The sequence below is a fragment of the Plecotus auritus genome (assembly GCF_963455305.1).
Source record: "Plecotus auritus genome assembly, chromosome: 2".
Classification (NCBI taxonomy): domain Eukaryota; kingdom Metazoa; phylum Chordata; class Mammalia; order Chiroptera; family Vespertilionidae; genus Plecotus; species Plecotus auritus.
The window spans coordinates 198,606,652-198,625,873 of NC_137771.1; the positions used below are offsets into that span (position 1 = coordinate 198,606,652).

General features: G+C 39.2%; 1 protein-coding gene across 1 annotated transcript in view; it reads right to left on the reverse strand.

Annotated features, from left to right (window-relative positions):
* The window catches only part of LOC308241306 (uncharacterized protein), a gene marked incomplete at both ends in the record, with an annotated part of 219,349 nt that overhangs the window by 133,883 nt on the left and 66,244 nt on the right, over window positions 1-19,222 (reverse strand). The window lies entirely within an intron of this gene.

Here is a 19,222-nt window from a genome sequence, read left to right on the forward strand (position 1 = left end):
GGGGCATGCAGTAGGCAGCAATCAATGATTCTCTCTCATCATTGATGCTTCTATCTCTCCCTCTCCCTTACTCTCTGAAATCAATAAAATATATTTTAAAAAATTTTAAAGAAAAGATCTGAAAAGCTATTCTAACTTTGAAGTTTCCACAGAATTAGCTGAGGCCAGTTGTAACTTCATCTCAGTTCAACTCATCCATCTGCCCAGGTCTGCTTCCCTCACCTCTCACATGCGTTGTTCCCAGTAGCAGTCTTCAAGAAACATCCTATGCACATCTCAGAGTCTGTTTCTCAAAGAGCCCCACTTAGAACAGTTGGTAATGGAAGTAGTGTGACAGAATCTAGAACTGCAATGAGAATAAAGATGTTGAGTATAAGTTTTGGTCTCAAGACCAGCTGCAGTAGTAAGGATTATGGGTCATTTCACTAACATTACTCTTGCAAATTTTCCTGGACAAGAAAACAACCAGAATCTCAGAGGAGCTGTTCCCACTAATTATTATGTAAAAAAGTAGATCTGAGTGGTACAAGGCAACAACAAGCAATTTTTTTTTCTTCAGAACCACACTCATCCCTCACTGCTGGCCATGTTGACAGTACATGGCCCATGGGCCAAGGCCTGCTCCAGGAGTTACCCTCAGCTAAAGGGAACTTCCTCATCTTAGGTCCTGCACCTACCAGGGCAGCCTGAAGTTTGTTGCAAGGAGATCCCATTTCAGTCCATGTCTCAAGACTGGGCTGTTTTGAAGGCACATCCCAGCTCTCCAGTTCTCTGTAAAGAACTGTAGAACACTTGTTGGAATCTCATTGCACTTCAGTATAGAAGGTCAGAGTGTTTCTCTGTTTGAACAGTTGCTTGGATGTCCCAGCTAGAAAACCTCTGTGTTTAGTGGCCCTTCTACGAAGAATTGTTTCTGCACTAGCTGTGGGTCCCTGAGGAGAATCCCACTGTCAGGCACCACCAACATCAGGCCCGGTGAAGTGTGACATTGTTAGAATAAGAGAATATAGAGTATTGGACCCTTTGGTTGCTCGTTCCCCTGGAGTCCCCTGCTTTCCACCTGTTACAATGAAAAGAATGGAGGAATAGCCACACCTGCTGAGAAAGGATGGCAAAAGCTCTTAAAACCAATTAGATGATTGATTGATTGATAATGGATAGATAGATAGATAGACAGACAGATAGCAAAAGTGCTAAAAGTACATTGATCTCTGTTAGATTTGTCTCAAGTTCTGGCCCAAGGATTTATCCAGTCCTCATTACCCAAGTATCCACCTAGTACAACCAAAATATCAACACGGGTTAACTCTGGTTTTGTTGATTTTTTAATGTTTTTTTTCATTTATATCTTCTAAATTGTTATAAACACATATTGCTTTTATACTCAGAAAAAATTATGACAACATATTTGCAATAAGGATGACAAAATAGTTATGCTTGATATATATATATATATGTGTGTGTGTGTGTGTGTGTGTGTATAAATATACATATTTAAAAGATGAAATACATGGTTTCACTTATCAAACTAGTAAAGACTGAAAAGGATAATAAAATTCTATGCCAGTGAAAATAAAGCAGAAATTATCATATACTGGTACTGGATCAAGAAATTGTATTAAAATTTGTAAAACATTTTGACAATAGATATATTCTTGTAACTTCTTTTACTTTAATCCTCCTGCTTGAAATCTTGCCTAGAACACAATAAAATATCTAGATAATATATGCAAATAAATATTAATATCAGCATTATTTAGAAGAGAAAAAGGATCGTGGTATATATGTTTATATAAACACATATCAAAAGGTATTTGCCACCATTAAAGTAAGTTTTGCAAATAGTTTTAGCTTAATATATATTGAGATATGAGAGAGAGAAAGAGAGGTGTTGTTACCTAAATATAACAAAAGTAGAATGGCTTCAATTATGAAATGGAAAAAATGTAAACAAAAGACTGGAAGAAAATAAGCTCAAATGTTAACAACAGTTGTTTCTGAGTGGTGGGGTTATGGTTACTTTATTTTCTCCTTATTTATATTTCTTTGTACTTCCGCATTTTTTGACCCTAAGAATGTAATTCTTAGGAAATAAAAATAAATTAGTGAAAGAACAAACAACAATAAAAAACAAATCTAAGCTTTCCACAGAACCTTTCATTAAGTGTGTATTATTAAACTAAGGAAGATATTATATGGTAATTAGCTCCATAAAATAGAATTCAAAATATCTGTACTTCAATCTCGCTCTGACAGTTTCTACCAGCATGGTTTAGTCTCGCCTATTTACTATTGTTTGATAACAGCAGATTTATTTAATTCCTCTGAGCTTCAATTTTCACATCTTTCGAAAGATTGTAATGAATATTTCACAGGATTGTTGGTAGGATTAAATAACTTTAAAAGGGAAAGCACCAAGCCGTGCACCTGACACCCTCTAGGTGTCCCATCAATGTTTGTTGAAGGTAAATCAGCTGGGTGGTTCTACCATTGAAAATCACATTTTTTAAAGTGCAGAAACAGTCTTACTTCACAGTTCTGAGTCACAATCTCCTACTCAGACAAAAGAATATCCTAAAAATAGCTTAGCCTCCGGATAGTAAGGAACTCAACACAGCAATGGCGGTGAGAACATTAATCCTAGCTTTGAGTTCCTTTTCTCCTTTTTATTTATTCTTTTTTACTTCCTTTTAACCTTTTTGTTGTTGTTGGCTTGCTTGATTTGGGGAATTATTCAACCTGAATAATTCTTTATGTGTGAATTAATGGTGAGCTTTCATTAATTCACATTTGAAGCATCATCATTCTAGCATTTTATTCCTATAAGAAATATGTTTTCTTCAAAAAGAAGGAACAAGGAAATAAAAAAGGAGGGACATCTATATTCATTTCTGGACATTTTAGACATGGTAGTTCCAAAGGACTGCGGAGCAGAAATTAATCCCACTGCCTGTGGAGTTCTGAGGCTGAGTGGGCAGCAGATCACATTTAGAATCCTCCTTTGCCATCTATTAAAGAAGTGAGCATGGCTGAGCTGGCCATGGGGGAGGCTTTTTGATTCTCAATTCCTCTGAACATTGTCAGTGTTTAATCAATAGCTAGTCCAGGCATCATTAAACATGTGCTCTCGGTTCAAGGTCCTCTGATGGGGATGGTTGATGGAAATGCTCAGTTTTGCTGTAAAAGTGCAAAAAAAAGGGTGCCTACATTCAGGTTAGCCTACTTAAAAGAGATATAATTTTAAACTGTATTGCATTAAATGAGACCTGTTTTAATGGGTCACATGGAATATCAATTATTCTTGATCTCATAATTTCTGCTTCTAATGCAGTATGTATCCTACTGAATCTGAGATTCTGCACTTTCTGCAAGTACAAGGGTAAGCAAACATGTCAGTCACTGGAATGAAGAAAGCCCATTCTTCCACACCTTAAATGTTATAGTTCGATAATTCCACACAAGTTTAATTTGTACCGTGGACTTAATCAACTGCGGAAAAAGCAGGACAGTCTGCTTCAACATTCAGGAGGGGCAACAGAGGTCTAATACACAATTTTTCTTTCTGGTTTTAATCCATTGTTCTGATATGGATATGATATGATACTTAGCAAAACTGTCTCTTGTCTCCTGGAAAGACTAAGACATGAAATAGCGTAGTGCTTACACCACAGGGCCTCATAAAAGTTATAATGAGAAATAAGGAAGATTATTAAAGCATTTTCTTTTGGACCTAAAGCCAGAGTGACATTAGACTGTTTTCAAACTTAAAGAATTTTTTTTTAAATGTGAGTTGTAGGAAACAGGGCATTCTCCCCAGACAAAAGAGAACTAATTAATTGGCTTGGTATAAATATAAGTTTGAAATCTTTTCACTAGAATCGGGAGAAATGTTGACATCTTGAATATTTTTACCAACATACAATATAGAAAATGTTAGAGGCAGAAAATCAATCAAGCCATTCCATTGCAATTATTAAAAGTTTGAGTCACATACTTTATTCACTCTAAAGTAAAGTAAATGAATGTGGGCACAGAGATTATAGCAAAGTAGAATGGGCAAAGGCTCTCTTCTTGCTATTGGTTTATAATATATGAATCTCATTTGGTAGGAACCAGCATGACAAAGGCTTCTAGTAAATGCAAAACCACACAATATAAAACCTTCAAATCAAATTTTAAACAATGTCAAACAACAATAAGTCTTGGAACCCTTTCTTTTTATTTTATTACAAATCCTTGAGTTGTTATGAAATAATACAGCACAACTTTAGAATATGATGCAAATCCCCAGCACTTAGAATACATATTCAAATGATTGCATTGACTTTGATAAAACTAATTTTAAAATTGTGAAAAATCCAACTATGATATTTATATGGTCTACTAAGAGTCCTGGTGCAGAAAATTTGTGCACACGGGGTGCGGGGGGTGGGGGGGGGTCCCTCAGCCTGGCCTGCACTCTTTCGAAATCCGGGACCCCTTGGGGGATGTCGATGGAGGGAAACTGACAGTTGGACATCCCTCTCGCAATCTGGGACCACTAGCCCCTAACTGCTCGCCTGCCTGCCTGATCACCCCAACCACTCTGCTTGCATCCCTGATTGCCCCTAACCACTCTGCCTGCCTCCCTGATTGCCCCTAATTGCTTGCCCACCTGCCTGATCACCCCTAACTGCTTGCTGTGGGGTGGCCAGCCAGGGTGAGGGGCCATGGTCATTCTGGTCTCTGGTCATTCCACCATTTTGGTCACTGGGCTTTTATTATACTACTAGAGGCTGGATGCATGAAGATTCGTGCAAGAATGGGCCTTCCTTTCCCTGGCTGCTGGCACTGCCTTCGCTCTGGCCAGAGCTGCCTTTTCGCTCCAGCCTAGAGCTGCCTTTCTGCCTTCCCATGCTGCCCAGAGGCCCAGAGCAGCTGGGGTAGTGTGGAATGCCTCTGTTGTCACCATGGCGATGATGGAAGCATCCCGCCCCACCCCCAGCCGCTCGACACCTGCATATGCAAATTAACCCACCATCTTTGTTGGGTTAACTTGCATACTCACTCCTGATTGGCTGGTGGGTGTTGTGAAGGTACGGTCAATTTGCATCTTACTCTTTTATTAGTGTAGATAGCATTATAATATGAGTTTATAGAAAATAAAATTGATAGGGCTGAATATACATAGGAAAAAAAGACTACAGCTTCCTGGTATTCAGTCTCTTGACTGTTACCATAGTCTAAGTGTCAGGATCTCTCACAGGTCCAGCCTTAAAGCAACAATATCTTCCCTAGTTCTCCATGATTCCATATATACCTAATCCACTTTTCACACAACACTGTGATGGGAGCCCTTTAAATTTTAAATGGTATCTTTTCCTTCTTTAAAAACAAAGACCTAACTTTTGTGTAGACATGCTTGTTTGTTTGTTGTTTGAACACAGTTGGGTTCAATGGATCAGCTACACCCAAAAGGCATATATCCTGGATCTGCCACTTACATGCTGAGTGACATTCCTCAAATTGCTGAAACTTTATGTCTCATTTTTTCACATTGTTAACACAGTGATATCAATAGGACCCATCTCACAGGGTTTTACGAGGTTTAAATGAAACACTGAATATAAAGTGCTCAACACTGTGCCCTATAGATAACAAAAACTCCATAAATATTAGCTATTGTTATCATTTAACAACATGCCCATGTTCACACAGCCAGTAGGTGCAAAGCTGAGCTGCTAACTTCGAGCCTTTTGGTGCCAAAGCTTATGAACTCTCTGCTATGCACTTTGCATTTCAGATGTCTTAAGGGAGATTTGGATGAATCTTGGCTCCCATTCAGGTCACAGTCAAACCCTCTAACAAAAGCCTGTAGTGCTGAATTTCTATATTGTCAATTAAAGTGAGAGCCATTAGATTTAGACAAAAGACACTGGGGACACAAGGTTGACAATTTTGTTGTGAACGCTTAAGAGTTTGACTTGTATTCCTGCCCAGACAGAAGGCCAACTCACTACTGTCCAGACCAACCAGTTGGGTGTCTACAGAATGAGCCAAATTTTTATTTCCTGAGAGGAAACACAGCAAATCTTCCAAAGCTCTCAAATTTGGGATGAAATACGGCTGTAAATTATCATATAGCCTTGAAAGTGTAGCAAAGGTGACATGGCAGTTCTATTCAACTGTCTACCTGTCTCCTTCTTCTCCTTCAGAAACTGTAAAGCATACCCCATGGTGCTTACTGATGTCAGAGCATTAATCTACAGAGCCGTAAATCTGAATCTGTGATTCCAGAGCTGTAATATTAACCTCTGCAAACCCAAGTTTCAGTATCTTTAAAATGAGAACCTACACTAATAAAAGAGAAATATGCAAATTGACCATACCTTCATGACATCCACCAGCCAATCAGGAGTGAGTATGCAAATTAATCCAACAAAGATGGCAAATTAATTTGCATACACAGGCACGGAGTGAAGACTGAAGGCTCCGGCCTGAGCGAAGACTGAAGACTGAAGACTGAAGTCTGAAGATGACTCAAGACTGAAGACTGAAGAGGCTTGGCTTCTCCGCTGTGGCCGGAGCAGAGAAGCCAAGCCTTGCTGTGGCCGGAGCGGAGAAGCAAAGAAGCCAAGCCTCACTGTGGCTGGAGCAGAGAAGCCTAGCCTCACTGCAGCCAGAGCGAAGGCCTGGGTCCCGGGTGCCGTCAGCCAGGGGAAGGAAGGGCCTATTGCACGAATCTTTGTGCAAGGAGCCTCTAGTAATAATATAATCCTCTTAGTATTGTTGTGAGGACTAGAGATAACATTTTATAGACCATGGTAGTTATTGTTACCAATGGACATAGCCAAAATTACTTTCAAATTGCAGTTGCCTAGATCTAGAATTTGAATCCCTAGAATAATTAATGTGTTTGAAGACTGAGTGCTTGGACTATGCTTGTTCAGCCTTTTGATGACATTCCAAGGAGACCTGCATTTCCCTGGGAGTGCTCCATACCCCAGTAGTCTTAATCCACCCAAACCACCAAGACTGCAGGGCCAGGAGACATATGGTCTTAATTATTAGGTCAACATTTATATTATTGTTTTATGGCTACTGAGGAGATGTTCTCTGCAAAAGTTTCAATGTCAGAGTTCAAGCTCCTTTTCCACCCTTCTCCTTATCTTTGACTCAAACATTAACCTTAACTCGGGCCCATGCTTATGGATGCCACCTACACTTCGAATTCAGAACTCTAACTCTCATAATGGTATGTATTTCCTTATGATTCGGAATTCAGCCTGAACTTCTGAATAGTGACTGTCGCCCTTTCTTTCGGGATTTCTGTCTTACTCCATGTGCCATTCTCTGATTGAAAATGACATCGTGGGTTCTCACCACAGCTTTGCCCTCAACCCCCATTCATCACATATGAATATCCTGCCTTTATGAAGTGGCTGCTTGGCATCAGGCTCCAGGCTCTGAGGAGCTCTAGGCAGTCTACCCCCTCCTGTGGTGTGGAGGCCACTCTTTGTTCTCCTGTCAGGCTCTGCCTCCCTCCTGCCTTGGCACTGGCAGTGAGACCTAGGATTTCAAAGAACCAATATGTAAACCATCCAACTGCCACATATTGCTGCCACATATGGGATTTGAGATATTGTCTATGATGTTTTTGCAAGGAGCCAGGTGATAAATATAGGCTTGAATATAGTTAGTTTTATTATGCTTATATTTCATCTACTTCCAAAAATAATTTTAGGCAGTGGACAGTCTAAAATATATCTATAAAAACACATACCACATACCACTGAGCCTAAGGTATAAAAGAAGGATGTAAAGTAACCATTGAAGGAAAATGGGAACCATGTTATAAAGTGGGGTAGAAATAGCTAAAATAGAAATATAGGTTAAGTACAGTCCCTGCAATAAAGACTTCAATTTAGAGCTGGGTTTCCAAGGAGCCAATGTCATGAATTATATAATTCTTATTTAATAAAAAGAAGCAGATCATAATTGAGACAATAATGTTGCTTTTTCTAAACAAAGCATAATTTATTGCAAGAATCTTTATATCTTAAACACTGGATAGAGTAGTTTCATAAAATTAAACACTTTATTTCAGTCACATGCTAGTTACCGAGGACACAAAAAAGATTAAAGTCTAATGGGAGAGGCAAACAAGAAGAGAAATCTTTACAATCCACTGTGAGAGGTTCTATGTTACAGATGTGCCCTTGGCTCTGTGTGTGGTTGTATTATATAATATTTCACAGGACTGTCTTGACCCAGTTTTGAAGTCTTGGCTCAAAACTCGCAGTTTCCCTTCATAGACAGTTTGCTAAGGTCCCACCACAACTGCATCCCTCATCAGGCTCTTATATTCCTGAGATACAATATACATATCTGTATTCTTTGAGCGTGCGGAACTATTTAAAATACCCAATTCGAAGGAGACAGTGAATTTAGCCTAGCTCCATCCTGCTTGCCATATATAAGCTGCACGCTGTAGTTCTAGCTTGCTGTTACACTGTCATGGGTAACTCTAAGTGGCATCTTTCTTTTGTTTGAAACTATAAGCAACAGGGAGTCCTGTCCCACTCTGAGTGTCTTTATATTGTGTCCATATTTAAATCTTATAAAATAGATGGCAAATTTGGTGTGTAAGTATGGGAGTAGATCTGGGACATTTTCTCAGAGGAGGTAATTCCAAATTGAGCCTTGAAAGACAAGCAGACATTAGGTAAAGAGAGGTGGGAAAGGGGAGACTAGGAGGAGGAAAGGGAACATGTTGGCTTTCAAACCAAAGGGCAAGCAGGTGCAAAAACAGGTGTGTCTGACAGATGAAAGGTACAGGGATACTTAACCTTCTTGTTCATTTAGGGAACTGCAAATTTTAGGTGAGAATAACCAAAAGTCAGACTCTGAAGCATTTTTTAAGCCACAATAAGGGTTTGAGGTTTATTCTGAAAGCTGTGTAGAGACAATAAAGAGTTTTAAGCTTTCTAAAGTAGTTTTCAAAAGATGTTTCTGAAAGCAGTTTAGATAATGGGTTGAAGGGGGCAAGTATGGAGGATGGTCCAAGTTAAGAGGTAACTGCAATGAACCTTTCTGTAAGAGACTATGAGGACCTGAATGAAGCAGTCCTAGTGGGGGCAGCTCTTTCAAGAATACTATGGAGATAGAGCCCATTAGTCTTACTAGAGAATTAGATGTACAGAGTCAGAGAAAGGAGAAGCAATGAGGAACTTCAGCTGTACTAGATTGGCCTGGTGAATGGGTGGTCTGAGCTGTCACACTCACTAAAATCCTATATAATAAAAGGCTAATATGCAAATTGACTAAACAGCAGAATGACTGGTCACTATGATGTGCACTGACCACCAGGGGGCAGACGGTCAACACAGGAGCTGTCCCATGGTGGTCAGTGAGCTCCCACAAGGGGAGTGCCACCCAGCCAGAAGCTGGGCTCACAGCTGGCGAATGCAGCGGTGGTGGCGGGAGCCTCTCCTGCCTCTGCGGCAGCGCTAAGGATGTCTGACTGATGGCTTAGGCCCACTCCCTGGGGGGACTGGGCTTAAGCCATCAGTCCAACATCCCCCAAGGGCTCCCAGACTGTGAGAGGGCACAGGCCGGGCTGAGGGACAGCCTCCCTCCTGAGTGCACGAATTTCATGCAACGGGCCTCTAGTGGAGGAATAAAAGAGGAGGAAAGTTGAGGATGAAGAGGGAAGGAAGATATATTTAGTTTTAAGTCCATTAAGTTTCCAGTGCTGGAGGATATTTTCCATGGGGTTGGAGGGCTCAAGCTGGATCTATTGGTCAACAGAATAAGAAAAGTGATCTGATTTAGTAATACTGATTTGGACATCATTCACTTCTAATTGTAGTAGGTAAACCTTTGAAAGCTGGAAAGATCAACCATGAGAGAGTAGAGAATAGGCCAATATCAGAACTCTACAGATCATAAAAGCTTGGAGGTGGGCAGAGGGCAAAGACTAACATGAAAGAGGTTAAGGACTCATCACAGAGATGGAAGAGAGCCAAGAAAAAGTTGTGTCCTATAACACAAGGAGGAGAGAATGTGGAGAGGAAAAGAGAGGTAATTAATTTCAAGATATTAAGTAATATGACAAAAAAAGTGCTCTGTGAACATAACAGTCAATAGTTTATGGATAACCCTGGAAAAACTAATTTTATGGAGGAGTTTTGTTTTAAGATAGAGAGAGGTTGATGATAGAGGACAAAGGAGGATATAAAATTAGGAGCAAGGTTCTAAGGGGAGGGCAGAATGGGATTAACATGATATTACAGCAAAGCACTTTTTCTTTGAGTGAGGAATAAAGCAAACGGCTGAGCATTAATACTGAAGTTTCTGGCTAGAAGTAAAAGTGGGGAGGCCTCTTAGCTGAGGATTTCTGTTTTCTTCAAAAAATAAGAGACATATATTCAGTAATAGATTATGAAATCACTTAATTCTGAATTAAAATTTTCTCTATGATTATTGTTAGAAACTACAAACTCTGAAACCATGTGGCTCTTTCCTTATGAGCATCCAGAAATCTATACTGGGATTTAAGTTGTGTGCTCACGTTAAGTGCAAGCACTTAATCTTTCTGCTTCCTTTAGATAAAGGCGATACCAGTTTACGTTTACTATCTTTTTGCACTTTGTACCCTGTGAAAATACATAAGCTACCTGACTTTTGCTGTCTCCAGTACTTTTGAAAAGAGGAAGATACATTTTCAACCTAGTGATAAATGAGAATGGGAATATTTTACCATACAGTGAAAATACAGTTGTGAATATTGCTCTAAAATCTAAAAGCACTAAAAAAGTGAAGCAGGGAGCTGTTAAAAGAACCAATGAATGTATGTTTGTTAAAAACCCAGCCACAAAAAGCCATATCTGATCACTAAAGCAAGTTGATACCCAGCAGCCGTGGGCAAACTACGGCCCGCGGGCCGGATCCGGCCCGTTCAGCTGTTCTATCCGGCCCGCGGAGCCGAAAGAGCGGAGGGTTCTCTTGCTCTCCCCTCCGCTCCTTTACTTTGAATTTATATTAGTTCACACAAACACTCCATCCATGCTTTTGTTCCGGCCCTCCGGTCCAGTTTAAGAACCCATCGTGGCCCTCGAGTCAAAAAGTTTGCCCACCCCTGGTAGTGTCTGGCCTTCCAAACCTTTATTTAGCCCCATGACTACAGCTAACTGCAGGTATAGAATTAATATTAATATTAGCTAACACTTACTGAGTGCTTGCTCTGTTTCAGGCACTGCACTAAAGCTTTCATATGCTCTGTAAATTTTCCTCACTACCCCCTTTATATGGAAAACTGAGTTATCGCACAGTTAAGTGACTAACTCAAAGTCACACACTTGTTTATGGAATAGGATGGTAAAATTAATATTGTTAATATTGTTTTCCAAACATCCTATTCTCAGATTTGCATTACTTTCCTCACAACCTTAAACCCCATGCCATATTTTCAAAAAGGAGTAATTTAAAGCTAAACTCTTATAGTTCTGGCTGCACACAATTCAGAATCTCCCATTCTCTGTATCTCTGAGTATTGACTGGGTGCTCTAATTGTGGGGAAATAATATAAGGATATATGTAATAATCATAAATTATTGATTTAAGCCACCATTTATTGAGCATCCACTATGTGTCAGATACTATTTTAATCTCTTCATATTTAAGTTTATCCCTACACAGTGGGTATTCTGTATTACACTGTGAAATTAGTTAGAAACATTAAAGTTATTTATTAATTACTATTAGGGTTTTATTATTTGATACAATATATAATGTAAAAATCTTACTTTTAAAAATATTTTATAAATGATACTAGAAAAAATATCCTAAATATTATTCTTAAGAAAGACATGTGAAGATATTTCATATAGAGATAAAGAAGAAAAGAAATGGTAATGGCCACTGTACCAATGCTTCATCATTTTGGTTTAACTTCAGATACAAAAGGAAGAACTCATCACACTGCTCAGTTCAGCCAAACTTCCTATCATTCCCCAGTCCTTGGAAAGACCACTCTTGTTTTCATTTTAGCTCCAGAATTTACTCTCAATCACCCATTCCCCATAGGCAACCATTCTAGCTCATATTCCTCTTTATAAGGCATGTTCCTTCATATAATGTATAATATTGATTTTTGTGAATTAATGGTTATTTTAGGTATATATGCAGATATAAAGACAGGGAGAGAGATGATACGGACTCTGAAGATCAAAGAGACTAAGAAAGTAGGCCAAGGCCACACACTCTTCTTTGGTGCAATAGGATTCAGACAACTATCAGTCCCACCTTACCAACTCTGCAAACTGTAGAAAAAAGGAAGCTTTCTAAATGCATTCCTAATAACCAAGTAGTTGAAAAAGTTTTTGAAGGGGGCTAATAACATTCTGGATAAAAACTTGAGAAATTTATTCTTTGCAAGACCACAGATTGGTGATGAGGAGGGCAGAGGGGAAGTGTTCCTTAAATTTAACTTTGGGGAATGAAATGTACTATCTAATAGTGCGAGGGTGATGAATCTGATAATGACTGAGAGATGCCATCAGTCTGACAAACTAAACAATTTTTTAACCTGACATAGCCCTATTCAAGACATCAGCTGTCATCTGTAGTGAATTCTCTTTCTAATTTGTCTTCATAAATAATGCAACTAATTGAAAGGTAGTTACAGTGAAAGTCTTTAACCTCTTTCATCTCTAGTTTGAGGGCAATCTCTTTGCATTCTCTGGAAAGAATCTTCTCTTCCTTTTATCAAATAAAACTTAGACATCACTAATCAGAACACTGAGATAAAAAACAAAAGAATCCATTGTGCGAAGACCATCATATCTAATGGTTTTTCTCAATTTTTTCTAAGTTTGGCATTATCTTAAAATGTGAAACTCATAAAAATCTGATATAAGAAAGGTATTCAAGCTCAAAGTTTTACTAAGAATATCTTCATTTAACAAAGCTTCCAGACTGTAGTTCTGCCTTCATCTTGCTACCTAATTTCTGCTTATTTGGAATTAAAATATGACCTCTGACTCTACTATGTTGAACATTTAATCACACAGAAAAATCTTTGGTTGTCAGTTCCAGGCAACCATTATTTCCCCTCCCCTCCTCATTTATGAGAATAAAAAGGGGCCATTGAACAAAAACAAACCCTGACCATTCTCAGAAACTATAAATGAAGAATTCTTATATCATAGACTAAAATAATTAAAATGTTGTTTATCTGAGGCTTCTCTGGACAGACAACAGTGATTTCATTTGTTTACCAGTATTTGTGAGTGCAAATGTTAATAAAATTATTTGCTGAAGGCATGAAAGAGAAGTAAGAGAACTATGCAAGCATTACAACTTTCAATCATTTAATTATTTCACCCCTCTGGGAAGGCTGATTTCAAAAAATACATCAGAAGAAGGACATGATTGTTAATGGAGATTTGAGTGGAGTATGTTGCATGAGGTTGTTATTAAAACTGGAAATTCAAGAAAGGTTTTGTGAAGTATATCAAATTATATCTAAAATCTTACAAGGTAGTTAAAATGCAAATTACATAGCTAAATTGAAAAAAAGGGGGGGGGGTAATATAAATTATTTTGGTATCTAGCTCCAGGCTGTTAAAATATCCACTGGTTAAAGGAATATAATCTACATTATCATTATTTATATTAAAGTCTGCCTCTCACAAATGACAAAATCACCAATTAAAAGCTATAAAAAGATAGTATATTCTGTAATAGAAAATATTGGCAAAGGTCCAAAAGCTAGAAATACTGTAACAAGTTTGAATATTTCCCCAACAAGCAAAGTAAAGTCCTTAGATCTTTTTATATTCTACTAGTGGCCCAGTGCACAAAATTCATGCACAGGGGTGGGGGTTCCCTCAGCCCAGCCTGCACCCTCTCCAATCAGGGAGCCCTTGGGGGATGTCCAACTGCCGATTTAGGCCCGATCCCGGCAGTTGGACATCCTTCTCGCAATCTGGGACGGCTGGTTCCTAACCACTCACCTGCCTGCCTGATTCCCCTTAACCCCTCTGCCTGCCTGCCTGATCACCCCTAACTGCCCTCCCTTGCTGGCCTGATAGCCCCTAACTGCCTCTGCCTGCCTGATTGCCCCTAACTGCCCTCACCTGCCAGCCTGATCTTGCCCCCAACTGCCCTGCCCTGCCAGCCTGGTTGCCCCCAACTGCCCTTCCCTGCTGGCCTGATTTCAGCCTCAACAGCCCTCCCCTGCTGGCTTGATCTCGCCCCCAACTGCCCTCCCCTGCCGGCCTGATCACCCCTAACTGCCTCTGCCTCAGCCCCCAACTCCATGAAAAAATTGAACCGCTTTCTTACACCTACACGAAACAGCTATTGCCCTTAAAACCCCTCCTCAGCCCCCACCTTAGGCACAGTTCACCCAGATTTGGTTCTGAGTGGTCGCTTTCTATGCCAGTCAGCGTCAAAAGCTCCACCTCCTAGGCAGCCATTGGTTCCTTGCAGTTCACCCAGATTTGGTTCTGATTGGTTGGTTTCTATGCCAGTCAGTGTCTCCGGGTCTATCTCTGGGCCTGATCAGAGTGGCGGGGCTGATCAGCAGCCTCCCCAGGCTACTGGTGAGTGGGCTGAACTATTGACCTCTCAGAGAGAGATAGCGGCGTGGCTACTGGTGAGGCCAGGAGAGAGAGAGAGGCAAGGGCTGATCAGCAGCTGCCACAGTGGCTGAAGATCAGAACCTGCTTCTCTCTCTGGGCCTTGCCAGCAGCTGCACCTCTGTCTCTCTCTCCAGGCCTCGCCAGCAGCCTGGGGTGGCTGCTGATCAGCCTCACCTCTCTCTCTTTCCATCAGCCCACTCGCCAGCCCCCACCCATCCAAGCTTGCTGCACGTGCATCCTGGTGTTCAGTCATCCCTTTGGTTGTTTTAGACATTATGGACCCTGGCTCTTTATATACAGAGATTATAATAACAGCTAACAATTAATAGTTGTCAGATACTGCTATTTTATATGTATTGACCTATCTAGAACAATAAAAGTAAAATGGAGACAGGCTACAGAAGGGGTGAATAAAGGAAGTAGATGAGTATATTAGCCTACTCAGGCTGCCACAACAAAATACCATAGACTGGGTGGCTTAGGCAACAGGAATTTATTTTCTCACATTTCTGGAGGCTAGAAATTCCAAGATCAAGGTTTCAGCAGAGTTTGGTTTCTGGTGAGAGCTCTCTTCCTGGCTTCAGCCAGCACCTTCCCACTTCATCCTCACATGGTAGAAAAGAGGGAACAAACCCTCTAGTATCTCTCCTATTTGGCACTAATCTCATGAGAGGGTCCCACCCTCAAGAGCTTATGTAAACCTAATTATCTACTAGGCCCCATCTACAAATACTCTTAGGGTTTCAACTTGTGAATTTGGGCTGGGAGCACAATTCAGTCCATAGTAAGGAAATAGATGAGCAAAAGTCAGAATCCTGGTACAGAGAGGCAGCAGTTAAAGGTGGAAATTGTGCTGTCAGAAGATAAGAGGAAGAAATATATGAATGAGTGATTAGCTGTGTCAGAAGCCATCAAAAAGGTATGGAAAATATTCCACATGAAATTGATAATTAGGAGACCATTAGTGTCTTTCATTTGGTCTGAACTCCAATTACACACATCTATATGCTATAATGTATTATTAAGGCAACACAAGATTACAAGAGAGAGAGAGAGAGAGAGAGAGAGAGAGAGAGAGAATACCTTTGTCTAGGACAACCAGAGAAGGTTTAACAGGCCAATTGACATTCAACATGGAACACAGTAAATAGAGTTCTGACAGGCAAATATGGGAGTGAGAGATCATCTATGTTAAGGGTAAAGTAAAGTATGGAAGTGGAGAGGGCATGTCTTACTTGGAAAATTGAGAGTAGCCAGGATTGTTGGAGCATATCATAGAAATCATAAAAATGTAGGAGAAAAGTGGTAAATTTGTGCTTACAGGCTAGTAATATAAGGTGGGTTTCTTTCATCAATAGTTATTAAAATGCATTCGTTTAACCCTCAGCACTATGTCCAAAATAGAATGTAAGAATATCATTTCACATGATACAGTGTACCAATGATGTGTCGTGGAATTGTGCACCTGAAAACTATATAATTTTGTTAACTGGTGTCACCCCAATAAATTGAATAGAAAGGGAAAAAATACACACTATTAAAAATAAATTTAAAAAGCAATATCATTGCACAGTAACTTTATGATTTTTTTTAGTCTTAAAATACCTATCAGACATTATTTTAAAGCCTTTGATCAGGATTGAAATTAGCCAGGTTTTCCTGAAAACTGCTTTTTTCTTTTCAAAGTAAAAGTCACTTAACTCTTTAGCTCTCAGACTTCTTATCTCTGAGGTAGGAGATTGGGCTAGATTATTCCTTGAATTTCTCCCAGATACGATCTTTTATCATAGAAACCAGTATTTTTACAAAAACATCAAAGCATACTTCTTTTCAATAAAAACAAAGTTACACACTCATTTTTATTAAACTGGATATAAAATCCTCACACTATTTTTATGCTTGGACTTTCTAAATTCTAAATTCTTTAAACACTTTTTAAAAATAATTATTACACATAATGCAGTGGGACTTAAAAAATACAGGTTATCAGATAACTTATTAAAAAGTAGTAATTATGGAAACTCAAAATCATTACACTGCAGAGACACAATAACTTCACGGTCACTTTGCCCAATTTCTATAATTTACACATGAGGCATCTGGAGTGTGGACAGATTAAGTGATTTAGGAGCTTAAGCTGAAGGCCACATGCCAACTTGAATTCCGTGGTGCCATTGTCCCTAGTCCACAAGGACAAGATTTAATGGTGAACTAACAGCATAAACGTCTGCCTTTCTGGTGATTACTAAAATCTAGTTTCCATTTCTTAAGTTGTTGGTTACCAAATACATGACAATTTAAACGTATATGAATTGCTTGGTAATATCTGTGCTCATGGAGACCAAATCAGCAAATCAAATCTGGCAAGAGTTCCACACTTTCCTGTGCTGTTTCCGTCGGTGTCTGGCCACCAGCCAGGTGCAGGGGTTTCACTCGCTGTGACCCTCCTCACCCATGGGACATCCTCAGACTGGCTTTCCTGATGCCACCTCTCAGTGGGCCAGGGACTGTCATGCTCCCGGCCACTGCAGTCAACTACTCTGGACCCTTTCTCTTACACCTCTTTGTGGGACTTTATCATTCTGGCACAGGCTGATTGGTAACTGCTGGCCATGTATCACCACAAGTGCACAGCCCTTAGAGAGGGGACTCGTTTTTGAAGAGAAATCATCTGGAACTCTGAGGTTGGGGGCAAAGAGAGTTCACTTTCCTGTAGTTGTGATTAAAAGAAAGTGGGAAAAGCGCTGGAGGCTCTAATTCAAAAAGTCACACTAGCGTTGGCCTGTGACTGATGGGCAGAAGAGAGCAAAGGAAAGAAAAAAGGGAGGAGGAAGAAAAAAACAGAGGCAATTAATTTCAAGAACTCCAAAGTAGTAGAATCATAAAATTCCATAACTCCATCTTCTCTTTTGTGACTCTGCCATGGGTCAGGATGAATTTCTGTCTACTACAATTCTTAGTTTCCTGCCAGGTAAACACTCCCACAGGGAAAGTGAGCTAACTTAATTTCCCGTTGAAAAAAAAAAAATATCCGACACTTCCTGCACTATCACTCAAAATCTAGAATAATGTGAAACCCAGTTCTCCAAGTAAACTCTTTCTTTCAAAACAAATAAGCAAACGAACAATTCTTGTCCTCACACACGTTATTAATCTTTAAATACGAAAGGCTAAAATTCTTCTGATTGCATCAAATGAGATTCTTATGACCATTCTTTGAAACCAAAACTTCAGTCTATGCATATGAGAAAGGCATCGAAACTTCCATGAAGGGTAAGTGCTGGGCTCTCAGTCCAGTACTTTCTGCAGAATGTCATTCGATGGGTTAAATTCTTTAAAATGATCGCATTTTTTTATAACCTTAATTTTACACTATGTTGAAATTCTGCATAAGGAGAAGATCACCCACCATATGGAACTGTAAATAAGCCATTATCATATTGTCAATGTTTTTGTACAATAGGAATTGTGATTTAAGGAGTAGAAATAGAAAAGATAAACCATAATATCCTTACCTAACTCTACTTTTGACCTGATGTCATTAAAACGAAAATTGGAAAATTCAAGGGTTGTGGTGGTAAGGAATAAGGAAAGAGCTTAATGATTTTACTAAGAAATAGCTAATAACTTCCAGGGTTTATCTAATTAATTTTATCAGTAAATAATTTTGTTGGCTACTATTTATTTTGCCTTATCACAAAGACCAGACATTATAGATTTATACACATAATTACTTTGCAAAATACTTTTATATATGACACAATAATTCACCGCTCAACCTTTACTGTAAGTAGTGCAATTGCTTGTCTTGATAATTCTGCTGCTTCTCTACATAACTGAGAGAAGTGATGGTGGCAGTTTAAGGATGTTACCAGCTGGACACCTTACAGGTTAGGATGGGGATGGGAAAGAGGTTCCTATTGCTAAGACCAGTAATCCTGCATGTAACTATGCATGTCCCACCAACACTTGTGCCTGATGCAGATACAATCATTCCAAATATCGAGTTCCCTGGATTTTAAGGCATGACATATATTTGTATCTTTACTCAACCTTGGAAAAGTCATTTTCTGCCACTGGGAACCTCCATTTGCGCTTATAAAAAAAATCAGACTTCTGACTAGGACATCTTTGGTTATTTCCCCTGGCCTTCTCTCTTTTCCTATAAGATGTTCACAAAAAGAAAGGGAGTATGTTATGAAATTAGGTTAAATCAGCTTGTTTCTACTCTAAGTTTAATAATTATAGAATACTTATAAAATACTAGTAATTTTGAGTAAATGGACTAGTTAACAAGCCCTAAATAAATCAAACCAGCAATTAAATTGTGCTGTTCAAGGTACTATTCTTTTAATGTAATAAATATTTTTAAAAGGGACCTGCTGATAAAATTAGAGTGTGTCCTAATGTCATTTGAGGGTCATCATTCAATGAAAAAAACACTTATCCACTTTTATGTAAACTACTCCAGTTAAAACAAAATCAGAGCAGTAATAAATCATACAGGAAGCACAGTATTTTAAAAATGTATTCTATTGGGGAGTTTTCTGTGTATTAAAGCACATGGTTTAAAAAACTTATAAAATTGAAAAAAC